Here is a 26,453-nt window from a genome sequence, read left to right as displayed (position 1 = left end):
AAAGTGGCCAGTGTCTGGAATGCGCTGCCTGGGGTGATGGAGAAACAGAAACTTTAGGGATTTTTAACAGACATTTAGCAAGGCACATGAATGTGAGGAAAATAGAAAGATATAGACATTGTACAGCAGAGGAGATTAATTTAGTTGGTTAATTGATAACTAATTTAATTGGTTTGGTACAACATCATGGGTCAAAGGGCCTGTTCCTGTGCTGTCTTGTTGTTTTTCTACTTTCTAATCTCCTGAATACAGATCCACAATATTTAGTCTCACTGAGGCAACCCTCTCATTCCAGGATTAGCCAGGTGAATCTCCTTTGTGCTGCCTCCGATGTTACTATAACAAAGATAGTGAAGAATGAAGTGCACAATAGAGTGACAGCTTGGTGGGCAGGATTCTGTGAGGTCAGTGATTAGCAATCAGGGTCACGTGAGCATTGAATGCAGTGTAGACAAGGTCTACTGCGTCCAGTATTTTATCATTTGATTCTATCCTCATTTTTAGTGCTTGAACTGCTTATTTTTTTGTTTAGAACTCCAGTAAACGTAACATTTAAGAGCAGTGCTGCTAGACAGGTGTAGACTTCTCAGGTTGTGAAAATGTAAAATGATATTTCATATTTAAATGTGAGTGTAGAACCAAGGAAATAAATTCACATTTCAGAAGAGATTTTTTTTGTGGAGATATTTTTCTTGCATAACAACATAATGGATGTGAAATGGCCTTATAGACTGAGGAAAGACAATACTCTGAAGTCAACTTAAAAGTATTATATTACAACTTGTGGGTTGAGAATTTATGTCTCTCTGGATACGTGAAGTATTAACTGTTTTGTTCATTCTCAATTCATTGATGGTCCTCATGCTGTCTCTCCACTATATCCTATTAGCAGATTAATGGCCCTTGTCATAATTTCCCCATCAGAAGAAATATCCCACAAATTTGTTCTACTATTACAGGCATGGGGATTGGTGGTTTGTGTTCTGTTGATTTGTTCGAGCCGCAATCACATTTTTAAATATTGAGGAAAAGCAGAAGGTAATCTATAACTGCTTGAGATTTTTTTTGCCCAGTTCCACAGAAACCATACTTTCAGACACTCTCCAACTGGTGAATGATATTGGCAATTAATTGTGCTATTTTCAAAATCTACTTATCATCGATGAGTCATTGCTAATCGGCCAGCAGAGAAAGATCTTCACAAAGGAAATTTAATTGACCTGCCATTTAGTAACTCAAATTGAAATGCTGTGAGCAGACCGTAAGGTTGGTATTATCTGTGAAGGAAACAGAAAAAAAATTATATGCATTTTTATCCAGATGGGATTTGTAACACATAAAAAAAACAAAATAAATGTGAACCAAAGGCACTGCTTTGAAATCTGAGTGTTACATTTACTTTGTTTTGATTTACTACATAATACATTTTGATTCTGATGTCGTAAGCAAACCACATAGACCAGGAAGGTATCACTGAATCAAATTTACAATGTTACCACTCCATTTAATCCCATTCTGTTTGTTTTTCTTGGTCCCTACTGGCATCCTTACTTTACTGATCAAAAGACTGAAGGCAAGTTTCCTTGTAGGCAAGTCCCGATTTTTCACAGTCTCTGTATGAGGAGGTCAATAATTTAAAATGAGTTCATACAATGATTAACTTGTATTTTCAATTATAAATTACCAAAGTTTGGGTTACACAAAGTCGAGTTTTATCTCATCTGCACAAATGCAATTAAGAATTACTTGCAGCAACACCAACATGCAGCAAGATACTATCTTATAAGCAGCATTCGCTAGAAAAACAAATTAAACATGGGTTGTACATACTATTTTACAGAAAAAAATACACAATTTGAACCAAGAAAGTCCATTTTAGTGCACAGTGATCAGACCATTGTCTTGCTAAGTTGTAGTGGTGTTTAGGGTTTTGTTGGTTGGTTCAATAACAGAATAGATGAAAGGAGATAGCTGTTCTTGAACACAGTGGTGTGGGACCTCAGAGTTTGTGGCCTCCTGCCTGATGATACCTGTGAAATGATGGCACAACCCAATGGTGGGGAACTTTCATGATGGATGTTGCTTCCTTGAAGCATTGCCTCCTGCAAATATTACTGATAGTGGGGAGGGATGTGCCTGTGATGAGCCCAGTTCTCTCTGCAGCTGCTTACATTGCTGCATCAGGCCACGATGTAAACTGTCAGGATGTTTTCAACAGTGCATCTGTACAAGTTTGGTAGAGTATTTGATGACAAGCTGAACCTTCTTAACCTCCTAAGAAAACAAAACTGATGGCATCTATGTACTGGGCTCAGGACAGGTCCTCTGATATGTTTACACCCAGGAATTTAAAGCTGCTGAATCTTTTAACGACTGATCCACCAATGTTGGCTGACATGGTTAAGATTTGAAGAGCAGACATTGTACGAAAGAGATAACTTAATATTACTAAAAAGTATCCTTTTAAAGCAGTTTGTTTATGATTAGAAAGTGATTGCCATTTATTTTAAAAAGATTTTTTTTAGGCATTGAAATCTTAGATGTTGAAAAGTAAAATGTGCTCTCAGTTTTGATTCAGTACAAGAATTCTTGCAAGAAAATCTATAGGCTGTATATTTTACTGATAACCGAGTCCAATTTCTCTCTGATGAATGTACATTAGTTCTAAATATATACTTCCATCTCTTTTGTGAAAAGGGGAAGAATTCTTCAGATTGCTATCCTTAATACCTAGGCCATAAATATCAAGGCATATTTCTGAGATTAAGTACATGAAGACTAAATCATCCATCCAAAATCTAATTGGTTGTTAATATATGTGACACAGATAATATTATGTTTAAATGGAACAGTTGTATGAAAGGTAATTAAAACTTTTAAACTAAAACAAAGTGGTACCATTCAATATTGTGCTTCTCTGTAGTATTTTGATATTAACAAATCTTAGATATTGGGTTTAAAAGTATTACGTAAGAATTGTGAGGAATGTTGGTAAATGAAAAAATATGTATGTTCTTTTGATTTTGTATTATAATAATTAGAACCATTTAGATTTTATTCTGGTGCTGTAACTGGTAGTGTTGTACTTTGAATGTAGTCATTAAAACATGTGTTTTTATAGAACAAGCACTGGGAGTAGGGCTGTTGTAAAAGATTAACAAAGCATGAAATATAATGCAAGTAATTGTGAGGGAGCAATATGTTAGTATTTATGACTTACAGAAAATAGTTTACCATACATTACTTACATGTTTGTGAATATATGTAGACTTTATTTTTTGTTATACAGTATTTTTGCTCCATAGAGAGGAATTAATGAAAACAGCTCCAAGTGATCTACAAGACCACCTCATGAACTCCATGACTTTCACAAGTCACGTGAATGATTTAAAGCCAGTGCTTAATAGGCTATGACACAGACTGTCAGTTTATCCTCATTCAGCAGGACCTTTATCTGTATAATAATGTAATTTGCAAGTGCTTGGTTTCTTTATTGTCTATTAGTGCTTTACTAAGTGTCACAAATGACGTGGTGCTTAGTAATGAACCATTCTGTTAGCCAAACATGTAGCTTCATCCTTTCTCTTGCTGAGCATAAACCAGATCATTTTATTACATTCTAATTTGGCCCCAGAGAATGCCAAAGTAACTTTGTTCCTTTGCCATCATCATTATTACCAATTTGACATAATGATTTAGATGAGTCATAACTTCCTCCAAATCGATTTAAGTTAAATTCAAGTCTGCCTGCTTTCCTCTGTTATTGCCATCAGTAGTTTCCTGCTGCTTTCATGAAGACTACGTATTGCAGGAATTAATCTAATCTCAAACTACACGTGTGATTACACATCTGATCAGTTCCTATGAAAAACTTCCCCATCTTCATAACAGCACCTTCAATATAAAATAGTGTTAAAGATATTTATGTTACTGGAAGATTATACTGGACAATAAAGACTTTGCTTCCTGAATACTCTTGGATGTATATTATGGATCTCGGGCTGCTGATCATGAAAATCACCAATGAAATTTCCCAGTCACGTGCCATTTTTATTTGAAGTCATCTATATTTGTTATTTCAATTCATAATACGTCAATTAAAATGTTGCCCACGATGTAAGCTGGAAAGTTTTCTAACTGTCCGGGCATACCTGGACATGATTAGATAGGGCAGATGCTGCATGGTAGGACAGGTTTTAGAAAGGCTATAAAAGCATCACACACACACACACACACACCGTTCTATGCATTGCATTCACATGAATATTGGTTTGCATCACATTGATGTGTATGCTCTACGCGCATAGCAGATTGTGTGTACTCATTATAATAAAGTAATTGTATATTTGAAAAGTATTTTTGATAGCAAGATATCTCGCCAATCTTGCAACAGCTGCAATACATTCTGTTACATTTGTGGCAAGTATACGCTTAAACCTCAAAGATGGAGCATGACAACTCTTATTAAGAAAGCCATGAACTCTACTTTGGGTGTAAAATTGGTGACCAAGACAAAGCCTGAGCTTCTCACATTTGTGGTGCAACATGCATTGTTGATCTTAGAGCAGGGCTCAGAGATACTCGGAAATCCATGCCGTTCGCTGTCTTGATGAAATGGTGAGAGCAGAAGGATCATGTGACAGACTGCTACTTCTGTCTGACCAGTGTGTCTGGTTTCTCTGCTAAAAACAAGAAATCTATTGAATGCCCCAGTCTCCCTTCAGCCCTGAGACCTGTGCCACATGACCATAGTCTTCCAGTACTGAAGCCACCAGAGACATGGATTCTAAAGGAGGCAGATGAAGATGCTATGATGCACGAGCCAGGAATGGAAAACGACACTGATACTGATACAGATTTTGAACCTTTTATGTTTAGTGAGCCTCATCCAATAACTCAGTCTGAGTGAAATGACCTGGTCAGAGATTTGGTTTTGTCAGAGGCAAAAGCAGAATTACTAGGTTCAAGACTTCAAGGATGGAATCTGCTGTCACCAGGCACAACAATTTCTGTAAAGGATTTCAATATTTGAGACAAGTGTTTCCCAGAATAACTGATGGAAAAATTAGGAAGGCATTTCTGTTGGTCCACAAATCAAACAGTTCATCAATCACAGGAAATTTGAAGAACATCCAGTGGGGCTGCAGAAAATTGAATGGAAGGCATTCAAGGATGTTGTTGAAAAATTTCTTGGCGACTACAGAGCAGCAAACCACATGCAGCTGTTGACAACAGGCTTCAAGTATACAAAACCAGGAAGTGCAAGATGTCACTAAAGGTTCATTTTTTGCATTCCCATTTAGACTTCTTGCCTACAAATCTCAGTGCTGTCAGTTTTGAGCATGGTGATCAGTTTCCCCAGGATATTGTCGTCATGGAGAAACAATACCCGGGCAACTGGAATCCATCAACGCTGGCTGATTATCGTTGGACATTTAAATGCGAAGCCGCAGACACTGAGTACAAATGAAAGTCATCAACAAAACATTTTTAACTTAGTTGAGCTATTGCAAAGTGTCAGCATCGTAATGCAATTAAATGCATTATATTCAATAAAAGTTAATATCATGTTTCTCCAAAGTGCTACGTGATACAAGTAGTCTGAAATTATATTTGTTTTCAGTTCAAATGGTCTATCATAACTACATAAAATTTCTGAGGAAACATCACTTTCAAAAATATTTGCTTTAATTAGATGAAATTTGAGACAATGCAATATAAGGAAATATTTGGAGGGATTAACGAAAGCTTGGCTACATTCAGTACTTAACAACATATGCAGAATTCTGGGGGACCTCAGCAGATCAGGCAGCATCCTTGAAGAACTGAACAAACAGTCGATGTCTCACCCCGAAATATCAACTGTTTGTTTATTTCCATTGATGCTCTCTGACCTGCTGAGTTCCTCCAGCATTTCGTGTGTGTTGCTTTGGACTTCTTGTGTTTCTGGTTCACTACTAAGACTATGGTTGGCAGGTAGTGCAGCAGGATGCTGAGATATCAAAATAAAATTACAGCAAATTATGTAACTTCAATGTAGATGGGCAGCATATGTGGAGGGAGAAACGAATAATGTTTCAGCTTGATGATATTCTTTCTGTTTGGTTAGAGAGAATGGACGAACCTGAAAAAAGAAAACCAAAAAATTGGAGATGCAAAGAAGTTTAAGGAGACACTTCTAATGTTTCTGACCTCAGCATCTGAACATATTGCTACCAATGTGTGAGCAATTTTAAGGTCCAAGAAGCAAATAGAATGTAGAGGATCAAAGAAAAATTGAGAGATGCAGGAAGGAACCAGCAGGACAGGTAGGATATGTGAAGAGAACAGGAAAGTTCAAGATATTGATCCTTCCACTAAAACAGAAACGTGAGAATTTGAAGGTTGTTGTGCTGATAAAAGTTGGATGGGTAGGACAGAGGCCACAAAATAATTTGAAATGATGATGGAATTGTAAAGCCAGGTCTTTAACAGAATAGGAACTCTTACAGATACGAAAGCATATAATTTATGCACAGAATAAATAGATATTTTTTTCCATAGGTTCAGATTCAGAATCAGAATCAGGTTTAATATTACCAGTGTATGTCATGAAATTTGTTAACTTCGTGGCAGCGGTACAATGATAATATAGAAGAAAAACTGTGAATTACAGTAGGCATATACAGTATATATTTTAGTTAAATTAAGTAAGTAGAGCAAAAAAAAAATAAAGAGGTAGTGAGGTAGTGTTCATGGGTTGAATTCCATTCAGTAATTGGATGGTAGAGAGGAAGAAGCTGTTCCTGAATCACGGACTGCATGCCTTCAGGTTTCTGTGCCTCCTTCCTGATGGTAACAATGAGAAGAGGACATGTCCTGGGAAGTGCTCTAGTGTTGATTATCAGTGAGGTGGAGATGTTATTTCCAATTGGCACAAATTGAGGTCCTCTGTTTAGGATGTCAAGAGTTTAGTTGCAGAGGGGGGTACAGAGGCCCAGGTTCTGGAGCTTCATTAATGTATGGATTTATTTCTGCATCTTCTGAATTTCCATAAATTCAGAGATCAGTGATGAGGATTTGCTGGTAGATGGATGAAAATCTCAGGCTATTTTGTGGACATTGTCAAATATGGAAGTTCCAAAGTTACTGAAGTTTGGTTTTGCTAAATCTGTCAGTTTACTCTTGATTTACATATCTGGGTCCAATCATGGGGGATCATTGTACTGAGTTCAAAGGGCATTGCACAGCTGTGGATTAAAAAAGGCAAATAGTAAGATAAGATTTCCTTTCTATGAATTTACTCCACTTTAGATTAATAGTTTGAATGATTTGTGTTTACAGATGTCTTTTGTTCTATTTAAAAATATTGCCAATTATTTACTCACTAAAATGATTAAATCTCTCTGAATATCAAAGGAGCTTGTGACATTTAATGCTTTGACAGCTGGCAAAGCTGTGGCAGACATTTGCGAGATGATATAGAGCTATGGGTAGTTTGAGAGCAGAATTTTTGACGATTATGTTGAAGGCCATATTTTTCTCTATTCATGCCGTATACCTCATGCTATCTTGACAGTCCTCAGTTTGCAAATAGGTAACAAATGGTACAGGTGAGTCGTGACCATATGTAACAACTATATCCAGTGAGCTTACAATGGAAATACCTGGCCCCACATTTTGACTTCTACAGTGTATATAATAGGATAATAATGTCATAGCCTCTCTTCTCATTCAGTTCCATTTAATTGCTTTGGGAGTGCATGGCTCATTTATGATCTCTGGACTGGGATATGAGCCTGCAAAATTCTCACTCCAGGTGGAAATGTTACCCCAGATAATAGTTGTGCATGTGATCAATAGTGCTCATCTATTAACAGGGATAACATTCATGTCTGCACCCTTTTAATATTTGGAAATAAGCATGTGCTATAGTAAATAACAAAAACACACATTGACTTGGTTTAACTCATCTTTATTTGCTATTTATTGATACCGTGAAGAAAAAGCACTCATCTGCAGTTCAGTCTGTCAACCGTATTAATTACATGCTGCTTTCCTAGGAAATGACATCTCATTATTGGAGCAAAGTTCAATAGAACAGTGCAATATAAATTTAAGAATAGAAGACAAATAAATTTACCTGTCCTCTTATCATCAAACAGTCAATGGATCCTAATCCTAAGTGAAAGGAGGAAATGTAGAAATGGATGCTTGTAATACTTGAAGGTGATTTCATGGATTGCACAAGATGACCTGGGATGCTACTGACACAGGATGTAAATTCAGATAAAGACAACTGGAGGTGCAGGCATATGCTTTATGTTTACATATTATAAAAAAGTGTTATTGGGAATGAGTAGCAAGCAGATTTTTTAATAAAGAGGGGTCAAAGTAAAGTCTACTTTAATCTCCTTCATGAAACATGGCTTTTGTGCTTGAATAGTTACCAAAAATATTACTTGGTGGTTTAGCAATGTCTATTTTGGTTTGTGTCTTTGACACAGGATATTTACAGGGCTGAGCTCAGTGCTCTCAGAATATAAATGAGATTGTTTGACAGGCAGCTGATGTAACAGTCATGGTTCATTATGCCTGCTGAAGTGATTGTAATGTTCAAACTGCAGCTGGGAATCGTTGTTCCATTTCCTTTGTTAAGTGCAGCAACACACTTGTCAATTTGCATAAAAATTGCTTTTTCAGGGGAAAAGCAACATTCTCCATACAAGAAAGAGAACAATTAAAACCTTAGAATATGTATTACACGACACAGATGCTCAATTTTTACGAAAATAATTCCATGGAATTTCACTTGATCACATTAGTGTTTCAGGTACCTGGTCATTAACAGCATCCCATTGTTCCAGAAGAATCAGCAAACAACAACAAAAAAGAAGTTGCATAAAAAGCTGTAGTGGATGGCCAGTTTGGAACTGTATTGTATGAGTATGTTGTTTTTTGCACCATTCTCTATAAACTTCAGAGCCTGTTGTGCATGAAAATCCCACAAGATTCTGAGATACTCAAACCACCCTGTTCTGGCACCAACAATGATTTTATGGTCAAAGCCACTTAGATCACAATTCTTCCCCATTCTGGTGTGTGGTCTGAACAAACACTGAACCTCTTGACCATGTCTGTCTTTGCTTATGCATTGAGTTGCTACCTCATTATTGGCTGATTAGATATTTGCATTAAAGAGCAGGGGTGCCTAATAAAGTGGCCTTTGAGCATACAAAACACAATTAGCATAAAACACACTAAATATGAATATAAAAACAATCCTATAAATCACAATGTACAAGTAATTTCTGAAGGTGGATGTGTATACAAAAGATTATCTTATATTTATAGATAATTGTAGACTGTTGTGGGCCATATCAATGTAGTGATGAATCAGCACACAGGAGGGAGAATGAAACTTTGGCTGAGTGGTGTCATAACAACAACCTCTCACTCAATGTCAATAAGACCAAGGAACTGACTGTACACTTCAGGAGAGGGAAACCAGAGGTCCGTGACCCAGTACTCATTGGAGGATCAGAGGTGGAGAGGGTCTGTAACTTAAAATTCCTTGGTGTCACTATATCAAAGGACCTGTCCTGGACCTATCATATAAGAATAATTGCAAAGAAAGCACGACAACGTCTCAAGTGTCTGCAGAGATTTGGCATGTCGTCAAAAACCTTGGCAAACTTCCATAGATGTGTGGTGGAAAGTGTGCTGACTGGGTGCATTACGGCCTGATATGGGAACAGCGATGCCTTTGAGCGGAAAATCCTACAAAAGGTAGTGGATTCAGCGCAGTACATCACGGGTAAAATACTCCTAACCATTAAGCACATCTACACGAAACGGTGTCATGGGAAAGCAGCATCCATTATCAAAGATGCTCACCACCCAGGCCATGCTCTATTCCTACTGCTGTCATCAGGTAGAAGGTACTGGGGCCTCAGGGCTCGCACCACCAAGTTCAAGGACAGTAGACAGCCTCAACCATCAGGCTCTTGAACAAAAGGGGAAAACTACACTCATTCTATTTCTTGTGTTCCCACAACTGATGGTCTCACTTTAAGGACTCCTTATCTTGTCATTTCATGCTCTCGTTATTTATTGCTAATTATTTGTATTGTCATTTGCACCGTTAGTTGCTCATTGATCCTGTTTACAGTTACTGTTCTATACATTCTCTAAGTATGCCCACAGGAAAAAGAATCTCAGCGTTGTATGTGGTGATATGTATGTACTGTGATAATAACTTTTACTTTGATCTTTGACATTTGATTATTGTATGTACATAAAATGACACTAGGTGCAAGAATATCTGAGCATAAGCTACTCTGAAAGGGAATGATAAAGTGACAAAGTGACTTTTGATGAGGGAAACTCTTCTAGGTAACAGCAGGGCATGTGAAAACACAGGACAGCGACTGAGTCGGTGGAGGTATGAGTTGTGTTGGGTAAGCATAAAGTGGCAGTGCATGGGGCACTGGAAGGGTGTTCAGGGGCTTTGGAGAGGAGTGGCTGATGTGGATGTAGTGGTGTTGGGGTTATTGGGTGGAGATGCTGAACAGCCTGATTGATTTTGTGAAGTACCTGCTTTTGAACCTGGTGGTCCTGGCACGGATGCTGCATAGCCTCTTTGCTGGTGGAAGTGGGACAAGCAGTCCACAAGCAGCATCAGTGTGATCCTTCATGATGTTGCTGGCCTTTTTCCAGAATTGTTCTGGATATGTGTCCTTGATTGCAGGCACAATGTCAGCAAATCCTCCCATATCTCATACAAATATATTCTGAATCCAAGCAACGAGTTTTATCGATATAATTTCAGAAATTGTAAAAATGTGGCTTGACAGTTGACACCATGGAAAAGACGTACTCTGTATTCTACCAGTACTGCATCAAGAGTTCTCCCATTATGGGTGTACGTGTCTTGCTAGCTCAGAGTATAAGTGATGCCATTACTATAGCAAAGATTTTAATGTGAAGTGTTTATCCTCCATTTGATAAGAAAACAACCAAGTGCAGAACCATATATCCAAAGAGGTGACCATTTTTAGTTTGTGAAAAATCTGAGGCTGGATTTATTCAGACAGCTGAATAAAAGCTTCACTGACAGAGCAACGTACCAATGACAGCTGGAGGAAAATCAGGGAAATAAAATACTAAGCAGGTCTTGCAATGTCTGTGGAAAGAGAAACAGCTAACATCAACTGTTTCTCCTTCAAGAAACAGCTGGATATACATGTTGCAGTTTGGTAAAATTAGTCCTTTAAAACTGCATCCTCAATAAAGTGAGATTTCAGTGCTTACCCAAAGTCACCTGTAGAAATGTCATAAAATGACTTGCTTCTAAAGTGATTCTTATAAACAGTATGACCTATTATGTTAGGATTACACAAAAAGAGTGCAATTCATTCTGACATCACTATGGCAACATGTTTTCTCCAGCAGCATGGTGCATTGCAGAAAGGAGTCTGCTGAACATAGAACATAGAAATCTACAACACATTACAGGCCCTTCGGCCCACAATGTTGTGGTGACCATGTAACTTACCCTAGAAATTGCTTAGAATTTCCCTACTGCATAGCCCTCTATTTTCTAAGCTCCATGTACCTATCTCAGAGTCTCTTAAAGGACCCTATTGTATCCGCCTCCCCTACTGTTACTGACAGTGCATTCCAGGCACCCACCACTCTCTGTGTGAAAAACCTACCTCTCACATTCCTCTTGTACCCACTTCCAAGCATCTTAAAACTATGCCCCTTGTGTTAGCCATTTCAGCTCTGGGAGTAAACCTCTGACTATCCACACAACCAATTCCTCTCATCATTTTTACACCTCTATCAGGTCAGCACTCATCCTCTGTTGCTCCAAGGAGAAAAGGCCAAGTTCACTCAACCTATTTTCCAATCCAGGCAACATCCTTGTAAATCTCCTCCGCACTCTCGCTATAGTATCCACATCCTTCCTGCAGTGAGGCAGCCAAACTGAACACAGTACTCCAAGTGGGGTTCAACTAAGGTCTTATATACCTCATTATCTCATTACCTCATATAATGTGAGTTTATTACCTCATGGCTTTTCAACTCAATCCCATTGTTGATGAAGGCCAACACACCATATGCCTCTTAACAACACTCTCAACTTGCTCAGCAGCTTTGAGTATCCCAAGATCTCTCTGATCCCCTGAATTAGAATTATTAAGATTTACTGAAGGGTCCTTATTAAAACATTTACATAACCATCATAACAAGTGTTCTACTTCTAGTATTGATGTGGCCAACTTGGGAAAACAGGCGATGGTGAGGAGTTTGCAAGTGACTTCATAGTTTCTTCCTGCGAGGAAACGTTGACTTACTCTTCTTTGTCTGATGATGAATGCAACATAAAGGAACAACTGGGCAAGGAGTGTCATTTCTTTCTCAAGCTGAGCCCTGGCAGTGAGAACACATTTTTTTCCATCTAAAGTTGGGACCATGGAAAGAAGTTAGTTAGGATTTAGGCAAGGAGATCAATGAAGGAGTATTGCTGGAAAGGTGGAAGGAGCTTTGGCAGCCTCTGCCAGTGTGCTACATGCATCAGAAAATTCAATGCCATGTGCTTAATGCATGTGCCAGACCAAGTAATAAGACAAAGTTAATAAGCATGGTAGTCATTTCCCATTATCTTCTCAAAGTGCTCAGCAACAACAAACCAATATGTAGGAGATACCAGAATATCTTTCACACCACTGTAATGTTTCAGTCATTTATTTCACCTGCAGAGAGAGGAAGATGAAGGCTTTCTCATTGCTGAGTTACCCATGCCTGGCATTTAATTTATGTGCACCATAGTAATTGGAGGGTTAAAATCAGCAAGGATTTCTTGCTCCCTTTGCTTCAGCCCTGCCAGTACATCTTGTCACATCTCAGCAATACTGTAATAGCCTTACTCCCAAACACCAGGTCAAAAGTGAGTACGGTCACTTTCTTTTGTATGGTTATGGGGGCAGAATCTTCCATCGTTGTTCTAAATTTCAGATCCATGAATCAATCCAATTTCCTGCCAGAAACCAAATACAGCTCCAAGATGCCACCTTGAAACTTGTGTTAGTGCACGATTTTCTGTAGTCATTGTCAGATTGAATTTTAAGGTGTTACTTGTCACCAAATAGAATAAGATATAGTTCTTTTTGTGGACAAAATGTGTTTCTGGAAATCATGTATGGTGCTAGACAGCCTTGAAGGTCTCTGTGAATGTGAAGATCTAGTTTGTTTCACATTATCCTTGCACTTACACCCTAGTGGATAGAGGGTAAAGCTTAAAGGGATTAGTAAGGATAGAACTGGAGTTGTCTTTAACTTTCCATCCTTTATTCTCATTACTGAGTGGAGGTTTGTATTAATGAGTTGACATGATAATATAAGATACAGGTTAAGCAGGATGTCCAGTTGTTGAGGAAAACTGAACCATGGCTAAATTGAAGAGGATGGCCAACTTATGCTGGAGAACGTATTGATGATGTCCAGTAGAGTTGTAGGATTATACAACACAGAAAGAGGTCCTTCAGCACAACTCATCTATGCCAACCCAGTTTCCTGCTTGAGCTCATCACATTTGCTTGCATTTATCTCATATCCCTCTGAACTATTCCTATCTATGTACATATGCAAATGTTTTTCAAATGTTGTCACTGTGCCCTGCCCTATCAGCTCATATGGCAATTCATTTTATATATCAGTTATCCTCTGGGTGGAAAAACCTGCCCTGCAGGTCACCCTTATATCTTTTTCCGCTTGCTTTAAATGTATACCTTTGAACTTTAGACTCCCCTGCCATGGTTAAACGTACTGTGACTATCTCTCTTATCTATGCCCTTACAGTATAAATGTCTCTAAGATTGCCACTCAGCCTGCTTCGCTCCAAGAAAAACGGTCCCAACATACCTGGTCTCTTCTTATAGTTCAGGCTTTCCATTCCCACAACATCCTTTTAAATTTTTTTCACCATCTCTAGCTTAATCGCATCAAAGTTACTTACAATTTTCCACGTACAGTCTCATCAATGTATCATACAGTTTAATGAGACATCTCAAATCTTGTACTTGATGAAATATTCGTACGTTGTCTACACCAGCCTGCCTGCTTGTATCACCACTTTTAGGAGACAATACACTTGTGTCCTTAGTCTATACAGAACATCCTAGGGCCCTGTCATTTACTGTGTACATCCTACACTTGTTTAGTTTCCCAAAATGCATCGCATGTTTCCCTGGACACCCCATATATAGAGCATATGCTAGATGAATTCCTCTGTCGATAACTATTAGGAGCTAAAACACAGTTTCCTAGTACTGTTGTAGCATTGGTGGTGTTATAATTTGTTCTGTATTTTATTTAAATACATAATTTGTTTCTCAGTTAAATGGTAGTTTGTCATTTTTTTAATCCTTTTTAACTACTTCCATGAAACTCCGACTAGTGGAGCTGCCATTTAATTGGGTCAAAATGTATTGGTCACAACTTCAATGAGTACTATTTCACCTGGTTAACATTTCCTCATGAGACAGTACTTCCACGTCCAGGATCAACATAATGAGCCTTCCCTGAATTGCCTCCAGTTATGAAAGCTTGTATTAAATAAGGGAACTAAAACTTTGCACTAAAATCTAGATGTATTCTCATTCATTCCATGTAAAATTTTGTACTTCCCTGATTTTGTACTCTAATACTATGCTTTATTATTTGAAGTCATTTGAATTCCCTTTTACATTGATCTGGCAAAATCAGCAGTGTAACACATTGAAAACCAATATGAGAATTACTCACACATATGGGGAGTTCTGCAATTATATTCAGCAGCAATGTAATTAAAATCCATCTCAAAATAACTATTAGTCTTTCAAAAAGCAATTCCAAGTGCTAATCATAGATGGCCAATGCACAATTGGATGACGAAGTAACATTGTGTTATCTACAGTTGGCATGTTTGATTGAAGAAAATAGAATTAGCCAGAATTTCACATAGCAGCAGCTGCACTAACTCTCAGTGGGGCAGAAATAGGGCACTGAAATCATTAGGAAACGCAGGAGGTGGAAAGCCGATCTCATTTCACAATGATTGAGCAATAGGTGTCACACAGCTAGGTCAAAATGCCCCAGAGGAAATGAGAGTTAGAATATTTGGTGCAAACAGTATCATGAGGAGAAATAGCTATGGAAGGTACACTGCTTAGTTCTAAAAGAAAATTCGAAATGAAAAAAAAGCCCATTTGTAGAAAAACTTTCAGAATCTTAGGATTTGAGTAGGTTTAGATGAGACCTTTTATAATGACTTTCCTTCACACCCCCTCCCCAGCCACCTCAGTGAGAGTGGGTATGGCCATTGTTTAAAACTTGGCCCGAAACATGGTACAAAAAGGGATGACAAACAACTTTTGCAACTCATGTGTGTATTCTGGGCCTTTTGGCTATGTCTTTACAACCTGCCTGAGGAAATGATAGAGGCAGGTAAAATTACAATGTTTAATAGTCATTTAGACAGGTACATAGATAAGAAGAGCTTATAGGGATGTTGGCCAAATGCAGGCAAATAGGACCAGCTCAGGTAGGCAAGTTAGTTAACATGGTTAGTAAAATGGACGTTGGGTAATTGGGCCTGTTTCTGTGCTGTATCGCTCTAAAACTCTATCATATCATAATGTCTATGCATTACATAGACATCGGAGCTTATCTGCTTCTTAAAGGCCCCATTAACATGTCATATCACTGAAATTCCCTTTCTTCCACCCTTTGTCTTCGTTTACGTTCTCTGCAGCCTCGACTAACTTATTCCTCTCTTTCTCAGTCTCAGGCGTAGCCTTAGACCTGAACCGTTTACAGTTTCTCTTTCTACAAATGCTGCCTGACTTGCTGAGCATTCCAAGCATTATCTCATTTTATTGCTTTTCAAAAATAAACTGTTTATAATTTTTAAAAGTACAAAAAATAATCACATTGCATACTCTTCACATTGCTGGACAACATGGTCATTTGTGTGAGCACATTGGTCCATTACGTAGCACCACTGCCGTTCACTTCTGCTTTCACTTTAGGTTAGAGTAAACCTGAGTGGCTGGAGGTGTGAGGCAGAAACGTTATCTGCTGTGCTGTCAGAGTCCTGTAACCTGTGATAGCTCAAGCTTTCACTCTGTGTTCGGTAAACTGGGCATGAATAGATACAGACAGTGTGAGTTGGCAGATGGTTATGTATTAATAGCTGATAAAAGTGACTGGGTAGCTGGCATGGAGTCAGGGGTTTGCCAGAATTAGTTTCTGTGTATTGTGCTCCCAGTTTATTGGATTGGATTGAATTGACTTTATTACTCACATCCTTCATATACTTGAGGAGTAAAAATCTTTATGTTGCGTCTCCGTCAAAATGTGTAACGTGCAATTATAGTAATTTATAATAAATAGTATTTACAACAGGACAGTCAATGTAACATGGAAGTACAGTTGTGTCAGCATTAATTAATCAGTCTGATGGCCTGGTGGAAGGAGCTGTCTTGGAGCCTGTTGGTCCTGGCTTTTATGCTGCGGTACTGTAGTAGCTGGAACCATTTTTGGTTGGGGTGACTCTGGTCCCCAGTGATCCTTTAGGCCCTTTTTACACACCTGTCTTTGTACGTGTACAGATGCACTGAGCTGTCCGCACCGCTCCCTGCAGATTCCTGCGATTGAGGGAAGTGCAGTTCCCATACCAGGCAGCGTGTCCTGTAGTGTCTCTGCCGTTCACCTTTTGCTTGATAAACTTTCCCATTCTGGATAGTCAGTTTGTTCTGAATAATGCGCACATTATCAGACTCTGGCCAACTTGTGCACCTTTGCTTTTATTTGCAACCGCACTGGCAGACGAGCACTTGGTTGCCAATTAAAGGGTGACCTTTAAGTGTTAGATTAAATTGTAACCAAATGTCATGCATGCAAAGAATAGATGATGTTAGGCATTATAACAGATAACAATAGTCATCCCCACTCACCATTTGAAATGCCTCTGTTCATTCCTGATGCTGCTTCACTGTTCACATTGCAATGTTGCAAGAGAAACAGCTGATTCCCTTTTCATGGCATCCAGCCCTGGTTAAACATTTGTCGAACTTGAAATCATCTTAGGTGACCTGGATGGAAACAATACAATATTATTATATAAAGTTTTGTAAGTTAGTGCATGTCATGAAAATAGGTAGGTGGATTATCAGAAAATATATAATTGTATTAAATTGAATGAATCCCTGAAGAACTTTTTCTCTCACTTCCAAGTGCAAAAACAGTTAGTTGAAAACCTTCAACAAACCTTGATGAAAATGTGAGTGCATCCTGCAGTCTGCTATATGCTTAGTGAAAATCCAACAATCTAAAATCTAATTGTTCAGAATTATTGATGGTTCACGGTCTCCCTGATTGCCACTCTTTCTCTAGCATAGCAGGGCCTAGGTTCCCACAGTCCCTCTAACATACCAGGGGCCCCAATTCTACATAACTTCTAAAGTACCTATACCTCTGTTTATGTGCTTCATTTAAACTCACCTGGTCCTCAACATGTTAAAAGGCAACTGCATAAATTTTCAGCAAGGTTTGTTGAAATTATTTAATTAATCATGATCAGACTTTCTATTTTCATGATTTTGTACACCAGGGGTCACCACCCGTTTTTTGCACCACAGACCAGTTTAATATTGACAACATTCTTGCAGACTGGCCGACCCGGAGGGGGGGTGGTGTTAACCACAACCAGAATATAGGTGATAAGTCAACTATAAGTCACTTGTAAATGGCTAATACACTCAATTTCATTTCTAAAAGGGTTTATCTAATGAATTTAATATTAAACACACAACACATATTTTCCTTGGATGAATATAGTGATAAGTCAATTATAACACTGATAAGTCAATAGCATCATAACATTTTAAGTAACATTTGGATATTAAACACACAGCACATATTTTCCTCGTATGAACATATAAAATTATTGCAACACACCAGTGAGAGGATAAAGTAAGGGCCAGAAGTCCCTGTTCCGGGGCTGCGGCGGTCGCAGTCCGGAGAGAGCGACCGATCGACCGAGTGAGGAGTGCGACTGGGCACGCGCCCTCCCCCCTTGTAGGTAGGTAGGATCTATCGGCCAACAAAAGTTTGGCTCGAGGGAGGACTTTCAGTAGATCGCAATGAGGTAGCTGCTCTGCTACTTACAAAACCCTGGGCCTGAATTAGGTCGTCTGCAAATATTTTAGCACCGGGTTCCCCATGAACATTCGGTGTGGTAAACAGCTTCAGAGGCGGCGCCCATCTGTCCATGTTCCAGGCCAGTAGCAATGGCACTTCTTGCTGGCCACGCGAGGTGGCCGGTTACCTGAGGCCAACCAGTGATCCCTGGCGACTGATGACCTCGCGTGGGTAATGACCTCGCATGTGTTCAGGTTCAACAGTGGGTGTGACAGGGAATGAGGAAAGGTGCAGCTGGTTTATATCATTTCATATTGCCAAATCATATCGTTTCCTTGCGGCCCCGTGGTTGGGGACCACTGTTGTACACTAACTTTCAATCATGTTGTACGTATCTTTATATAACGACACTCTATTGTTTCCATCAAGGTCACCTCAGATATTTGACAAACGTTTAACCAGTGCTGGGTGCCATGGAAACTGGGACACCAATTAAATTCATTGAGACCCAGTTCCCTCATCCCTTCAAACTACACACATCGCCATTTCTGAGAGAGAGGGAGAGAGAGAGTAAAATATTTAACTTTGTTTCTCAGTCATAAGGCATTGTAGCAGTCACTGAATCTGTACTATCAATCACTATTAGGCGGCAAACCTGGACAGAAGTTGGCTGATGTAGAGTTGCAAATCTTCTGGGCAATTTCTTGCCATAATGGTGCATGAACAATCTAACCAGAGGGATGAACATTCAATAAAAGCTAATAGTGAAGGGGTACAATCAGATATGATATCAAAGATTAACACCCAATGAAAATTCTGCGAAACCTCATAGATAAAATCTTCCAGATGGGTAAATTCTAAGTCATTTCTGAAGTTAAAATATTGCTTAGATGTTGGATTGCATTCTTGTTTTGAATGGCATTTGTTAAATACTCAAAAACAAAAATTGGTGAAATTGGACAAGGATGGTTCAGAAACAGTACATGGAATCATTCACTCAAATTAAGCTCGGTACTAGTGCATGAGAAGTTCACAATAATTCTACTAATCACTGGGGTAAGGGCCATTGCATAAAGGTGAGAGATCCCTAGCGTGTTTGGGCACAAACTCTGAAATGGAAATATTCAGCAGTTCAGGCAACACAATTGGAGAAATAGAGTTAACATTTCAGGTAGAAGGCTCTTCATGAGAATTGTTGGTTCATTGGCTTCAGTCTGCCTTGAAGGACAATCATTATCACAAGCCTGGACAGAAGGTATGGAGATCCTGAGATGCCCAGTCATCAAGATCCCCCTCTCGGCCTCACCAGTGTAGTCCAAAGGAAAGCTTATGAAGCAATACATCTGGCACCAGCTTAGCTGCAAGAGCTGCCGGAAGGATGTTCAATGACGTCCAGCCACTTAGGGGCTCCACTCCAGATTTGTTGTCTGGGTTTACTCCCGTAGCCTTCATCTCTTCCGAGGCTGCCCATGAGGTAGTGGAGCTATTTACCCATATCTGGGGATCTGGTTCACGAGCATCAGGGTGTATCCACACACCGGTGGGCCTGTGTGCTCTGTGTGCAAGGGCCAGACATCCTCTTCATTCTCTGTGGTTCAGCCTGAGTCCAAAAGGATTTCAATTTCCATCTGTCACCAGCGAGGAGGCACTACCCGAGGCTTGCTGTTGAAGAGGCAATGTACTGGCAGGGAGAGACTTACACATTCAGCTCTCCTTTTTGTAAGGCTACTGGCCAGAGGTGGAAGCTGAAAGTGAGAGCAACAAGCACCACTCACTACACCAGCACACTAGACACAACACAACAACCATCCTGACACCCATCAGAATTGTGAAAGAGTGAGAACATTTCCACTGAGGATGAAGAGTGGTGGATAAACAAAGTTATTGTCTCTGACAGGATGAAGCCAGAGTTGTCATTGATGAAGAAATTTGTTTGATGGGTTAGTGGGGGCAACTAAGGAGAAATAACATAAACAAAGACATCTAATAGCTGCCACATGACGGTAGTTAGCACTTTGAGATATATTTATACTTATATCTCACAATATCTCAGTCTATTTTGAGATATAGATTTTCAGCCATATCTCAAAAGATTTCTCTTCTGGCAAAACCTGAAGATGAATCATATGATGATGAACAAAGTGGTTAATGTGAGGGTGAAAGGTGAGAACAAATTTCAACAAACATTGTTAATCATTTTCTTCTATTTATACTTCATTTGGTAGCACGCTTGTCTGTGAGGAAAAAGGCAGCAGGTTTAAATCTCATTCCAGATATTTAAGAGTAAAACTCCAAGCTGACACTGGTGAAGCACTAAAGCAAAATAATCTCATTGTCAGGAAATAATATTTCATTGATGTATAAAGCTCATTGCACTACATAGATCAACTGAAGGACAGTTGCCCCAGGACAGTCCTCCTCTGCCCCACTGAATGTAAACCTTTTTTAATATAATGAAATCAAAGCTATGTAGGTGCATTTGTCTTTCAATAGAGGCTAATATCTTAATTGCTTGATGCAGATCAGATTCATCCAGTCTTTAAATTTCTTGTTTGAGGGCACTCTGATCTCTATAAGTAGCTGCATTATCTTCATGTCATTTCAGCAATATGTTGTTTTTCAATTGAACAATATTTTTTGTCTTTTGTGACCTGATGGGAAAGCAACTAGCAGCCATTTCTGTGATGAACAGGCTTTACAGACTTGCTTGTTGTTCAAAAGCATTTATAAATGTTTGATTTATTCTTTGGAGCAGTTATTGTAGGTTTGCTCTACCGAACAAAAGTTACTCCCCACCAATAAGAATACTGAAATGCCTGCAATGTATTTCACCCAGTCTTTTCAATTTACAAAATTTTGCTTTCAGTGTTTTTTTCTGGAAATGCATTTCTTTTGCACAAATGTGGAATTATTGTTGTTATTGATATTATTGTTGCTTCAATCAGCAGGAAATGGTGTTGTCACTCTTACCCTGGTTTTCATATTCTTTTCAAATCTTAGTTGTCCATAATAATTTATACATTTATGAAGTTGTATTTCTGACTGAGAACAACAGAATGAGGAAAGGATTTCACAGTTTGCTTTCAAATTTATATAATGTTCGGAAGTCTTCCTTAAGTATTAGGAGTCAAACAGAGTTAACATGCACACAATATTAATCCTTACCAATTTTAGGCAGTAGTTTGTGTATTATTGATGCATTAGGATTGTACAGGGACATTCCAAATGTTTAAAAAACCCCAGACTAAAGAACTGAGTAAAAACATTACTACTTTGTCCACTCAACCATTATCTCATAATTCCTGTTAAGGAATAAAAAAATTATTTATTTTAAGTCTATTATTATTCCTGTCATTGGTCCAATTACTAATTTCACATCATTGAAAATTAGATAACCATACTGCAGGCAACAATGCTTTGCTGATGAGTTTTTGATGTCGGATATGAGGAAAATATTGAACATAAAGGGCTGAAAGGTACATAAAAGCACTTTCTTCTCTGGTGATTGAGTGGTAATTGAGTTAGTTTTCTATGATGTCTAAGGAGCTGATCAGTCTTAAGGAAAGAAAAATTATATTTAACCTTACAGAATATGTGGCTAGGTTATCGAGTGTTTTACAGTATGTGGAATTGGTGAGATTAGTATCTGAGATTAATATCCATAGAGGTAGATTTTAATCTAGAAATCATAAATTTGTAGGTTTGATTCAATCAATTACTGCATGATTTCTGAAGTGAACGACTAATTCTCCTTATCTAGTACAAATAGATTTGGTCCGGCTTCAAAAATATATATGTACCTGTAGAAATATACATACACCAAAATTTCTATATAATTGTTTTGCAGGAACATATCAAACATGTGCATATTATATACATAAAACAATGGCTAAGTTGTTCTTGATGATCACTAAGAGCATAGGAATCTTACTCCTGCTGTTCCAGTTTACACAAATCCACCCGTAGAAGAAATAGTCTCCTTTCCAACCAGAAAAGAAATAGTTTCCTTAGTAATCCTTCCCCCCACAAGCTTATTCCAGCATTCAGAGAGATCATGACTGAACTGTGATCTCATTCCATATAGTTACATTTTTATCTTATCCCTGTGATTATCAAAAATATTGCTAAAAGAATACATGCACATCTGGTCCATTGACCCAGGCTATCAATTGCAATAAACCCCATTAAAACTGACCTGCTTGAATTGGCTTTTGCTAAAATGAGTTCCAAACTTTCACCATGCTATGCCTTAAATCTCGAAAAAACTAACTGTATTTTTCCTATTGAATACATACTAATGCAAAGCAAGTACACAATAAACCTGGTGTCTTACTGTAAGTATCATTACTTTATGTTTTGGATCCATATTATCGGTGTCACCTTTTCTCTCATATAATAATAGCACGTCTTTTGACCACCTGTGCAAATACCTTACAATATGTAGCAGTTATCTGTTTTAACATTTTGTTATTCTTTTTGTTTCTTATTGTAGGTGAATATCTTTTCCTCTCATGTTGCTCCTCCCCGCCACACGTTTTTCTTTTCTGGAGACATAAGACTGCAGACACTGGAATCTGGAGCAACCCAACCTACTGGAGGAACTCAATGGGATGAGCAGCTTGGGTGGGAGAAGAGAAGTTGTCAATATTTTGTGCTGAAGCTCTGTATTAGGACTGAGAGTGGAGAGGTGAGAAGGCCAGCATGCTGTGGAAAAGCGGATTAGCAAGAAAAGACCAAGGCAAACGGTGGACTACAGAGGGGTGCAATATGACAGGTAGTGCCAGGTATGGGAGGTGATCAAGGGTGGAGTTGGAAGACTATGGCAGGTGAATGATAGATAGAGCCAAAGGGAGAAAAGAAAAAGAAAAAGTCAACAGATAGAACAAATCAACATGTACAAACAAGGTCGGGCAGCACATGTGGAAACGAACAGTCAACATTTCAGGCCGAGACCCTTCGTCAGGACTGAAGAGGGAGGTGTCAGGGGCCCTATAAATAAGGTGGGGGGAGGGTGGAATGTGCCAGGTGAAAAACCAATCAGAGGAAAGATCAAGGGGTGGGGGAGGGAAAGCATGGAGGGGATAGGCAGGAGAAGTGAAGAAGAAATGTAAGGGGAAAGCACTATTGGTAGTAGAAGAAGACAGAATCATGAGAGAGGTGATAGGCAGCTGGAAGAGGAGGCAGAGTGAAAGTAGAATGGGGAAAGGGAGAGGGAGGGAATTACTGTAATTTGGAGAATTTGATGTTCATACCAAGGGGCTGGAGACTACAGATAGAACAAGGTGTGGATGTTAGTACAAAGGAAAGAGACCCCTGCTGGAGAGAGATAAACAGGAACACAAAATCATACTGAAGATGGATTCAGGTAAGTGAAGGAAGTGAGAATTAGAGGAGAGTGGGAGTGGTGAACAACTGTTAGAACCAGAAGGGAAGTTGAGGAGGAATGTGGGGTTGGGGGGAGCTTGCTGTGAAGTTGGTGGATAGAGGAGGTTAAGGAGTCAAAGATGGGTGAAGGGTGGAATGGGATAATAATGAGAAGGCTGACAAAAATGGCAGGGCCTAAGTATCAGAAGGAGAACGTGACGGTGTGGTAGAGTTTTTTTTTGTCGTGCTTTAGGTTCTAGATACAGATGTCTTTAAGATCGTCTGAGGTGTACAAACTGGTTATAAATTTACAATAAAATGCTTTCCTTGGACCAGTCCCAAAGATCTATTGACTATTGATTCCCATTCACCATCGTCCCTTTCTCGGGCACAACATCTTATAGTAACCAAGAATTTTAGTATGCTAACCTCACATCATTTTTGATGTGTTACTATTGTTAATTTCAATCTGTTGATATACCTCATAATAAATGATTTTGTTTTCATTGGGTTCCTTAAGGTTGTCATGGCCGGGGGAGGTAGTGGTGATTAGCTCCCAGTCATTACCTATTAAATACTCCCAATGACGTGTATCTTAAACAGTCTCTGATGATCAAGTTCAGCTCCTGGCCTTCACGGGTGGCTTAGCTGCTAAGCCAGGCGGAACCATCTTTACTGACAGAAGAAGGGGCAAGGTGAATTACTGGCACCTTAAGACCAGTCACTTCAGGCAGATGGGGCTTGTCAGCCGTGAATGGCAACTCACCTTGGAGAAGGAAAACTCTGATCTCAAACCCACTCATGGGGAAGTCTTTGGGAGTAAACCCAGAGGAAAATCTGGAGCTGAAGTCCCTAAGGCAGTCGAACATTGAGTTCAACACTGACTGGGATATCCTATGACGCTGCTGGAGCTGAACTGTATCAGTCTCTGCCGTTCCTTTGGCTCCATTAGCTGTGTAAACAGGGGGAGCCTGCTGCATGGGAAACAGCTTGCTCTCCATATTGTACTGCCCTGGCTTGTGTACTGTCTTGTGTACCACATTAACAGCTAGGACGCAATATCCATGGTTGACCCAACCAATGGAGGATGCCAGTCCTATTTTAATTGGATTCAAGACTGAGTCTGTTACTTTAAGGTGCCACATGATGCATTTTGAAGGCGACATCGTAAGGCAGTGACTATGGATGATACAGAGGCATCATTCATATTCCCATGAAGCTGAAATCTGTGTGAACACAATAACTTGACTGATGGTGGATGTCAGTCTTGGAACAATATGTACTGTAGTTCTAATACAATAATATTTTAACGTGATCTGCTGTTGTTACAGCTTGTATCAACTTTAAGCTTCAAAGTTCAAAGTAAATTTATCATCAAAGTATCGATAAGCTACCAGATACTACCCTGACATTCATTTTCTCACAGGCATTCACAGTAAAGAACTACAATGAAAAACTGCACACAGACTGACAAGCAACCGATGTGCACAAGAAGACAAATCATGCAAATACAATAAACAAATAAATAATAAGTAAGTAACTAAATAAATAAATAGATAAGTAAGTAAATAAATAGTAACAAATCAATGACATCATGAGTTATAGAGCCCTTGACAGTGAGTGCATAGATTGTGTTCAGTGATATATTCTGTGGTGATGAATGAAATTATCCATGCTGGTTCTGCAGTCTGGTGGTTGACGATAATAACTGTTCCACAATCTGGTGGTGTGGGATCTTGTATCTGCTTCCTGATGGCAGCGGCGAGGGGAGAGTGTGGCCAGGATGTTGGATATCCTTAATAATGGACGTTGCTTTCTAGTAGCTCTTTGCAGCTGTGCTCAATGGTGCAGAGACCTTCTCCCGAGATGGACTGGAGTCTTCATCCAAATCTTTTAAGAAAAAAAGCATTCACACAACAGGTTTTACACATGTTTGTGAGACCGGTCACTGGGAGGGTGGAAAAGGGGTTTGTTTGGCTATTGTTGTCTTGTTTTGTTCTGTTGTTGCTGTTTGCCTTGTTTTGTTGAACACTGTGGGCACCAAAATCGGGTTTATTATCACCGGCATGTGACGTGAAATTTATTAACTTAGCAGCAGCAGTTCAATGCAATACATAATCTAGCAGAGAGAGAGAATAAAATAATAAACAGAATAAAACATAATAATAAACAAGTAAATCAATTATGTATATTGAATATTAAAAATGTGCAAAAACAGAACTACTGTATATTTAAAAAAGTGAGGTAGTGCCCAAAGCTTCAAAGTCCATTTAGGAATCGGATGACAGAGGGGAAGAAGCTGTTCCTGAATCACTGAGTGTGTGCCTTCAGGCTTCTGTATCTCCTACCTGATGGTAACAGTGAGAAAAGGGAGTGCCCTGGGTGCTGGAGGTCTTTAATAATGGACGCTACCTTTCTGAGACACCGCTCCCTAAAAATGTCCTGGGTACTTTGTAGGCTAGTGCCCAGATGGAGCTGACTAGATTTACAACCCTCTGCAGCTTCTTTCGGTCCTGTGCAGTAGCCCCTCCATACCAGACAGTGATGCAGCCTGTCAGAATGCTCTCCACGGTACAACTATAGAACTATAGAAACAGAATGTGTGGTGACACTAACAGGCTGCCCCACAGCATATCCTTGTGTGTGTTCATTATAACACAAATGACATACTTCACTGTGTATTTTGATGTACAAGTGACAGATAAAGCTGAATCTGATGCTGATCATAACAGATGTGCTAATCATTAAAATGTTTTACAGCAGGGTGAAACGCAGTGACAAAAATGCCACGCAGCTCTGGAAGTATCATTAGAAAATGATTCATGGAAAACTCAGTAAATATTTGTATTCAATTATTGCTACAGTTTAAGTCATTGACCACCAGTTTTTAATCTGCTCTTCACAAAGACTGCTCATTGAAT

General features: G+C 39.1%; 1 long non-coding RNA gene across 1 annotated transcript; it reads left to right on the top strand.

Moving 5' to 3' along the window:
* The first annotated feature begins 241 nt into the window (after nt 1-241).
* On the top strand, nt 242-25,040 carry LOC132405032 (uncharacterized). The gene is made up of 3 exons (XR_009515738.1): nt 242-305; nt 22,661-22,855; nt 24,959-25,040. It is a non-coding gene; the product is annotated as an uncharacterized LOC132405032 (long non-coding RNA).
* The last annotated feature ends 1,413 nt before the right edge of the window (nt 25,041-26,453 follow it).

The sequence above is a fragment of the Hypanus sabinus genome, chromosome 2 (assembly GCF_030144855.1).
Source record: "Hypanus sabinus isolate sHypSab1 chromosome 2, sHypSab1.hap1, whole genome shotgun sequence".
In the NCBI taxonomy this organism is placed as follows: domain Eukaryota; kingdom Metazoa; phylum Chordata; class Chondrichthyes; order Myliobatiformes; family Dasyatidae; genus Hypanus; species Hypanus sabinus.
The sequence above is the reverse complement of the archived record's forward strand: the minus strand, read 5'-3'. Positions and strand labels throughout refer to the sequence as shown.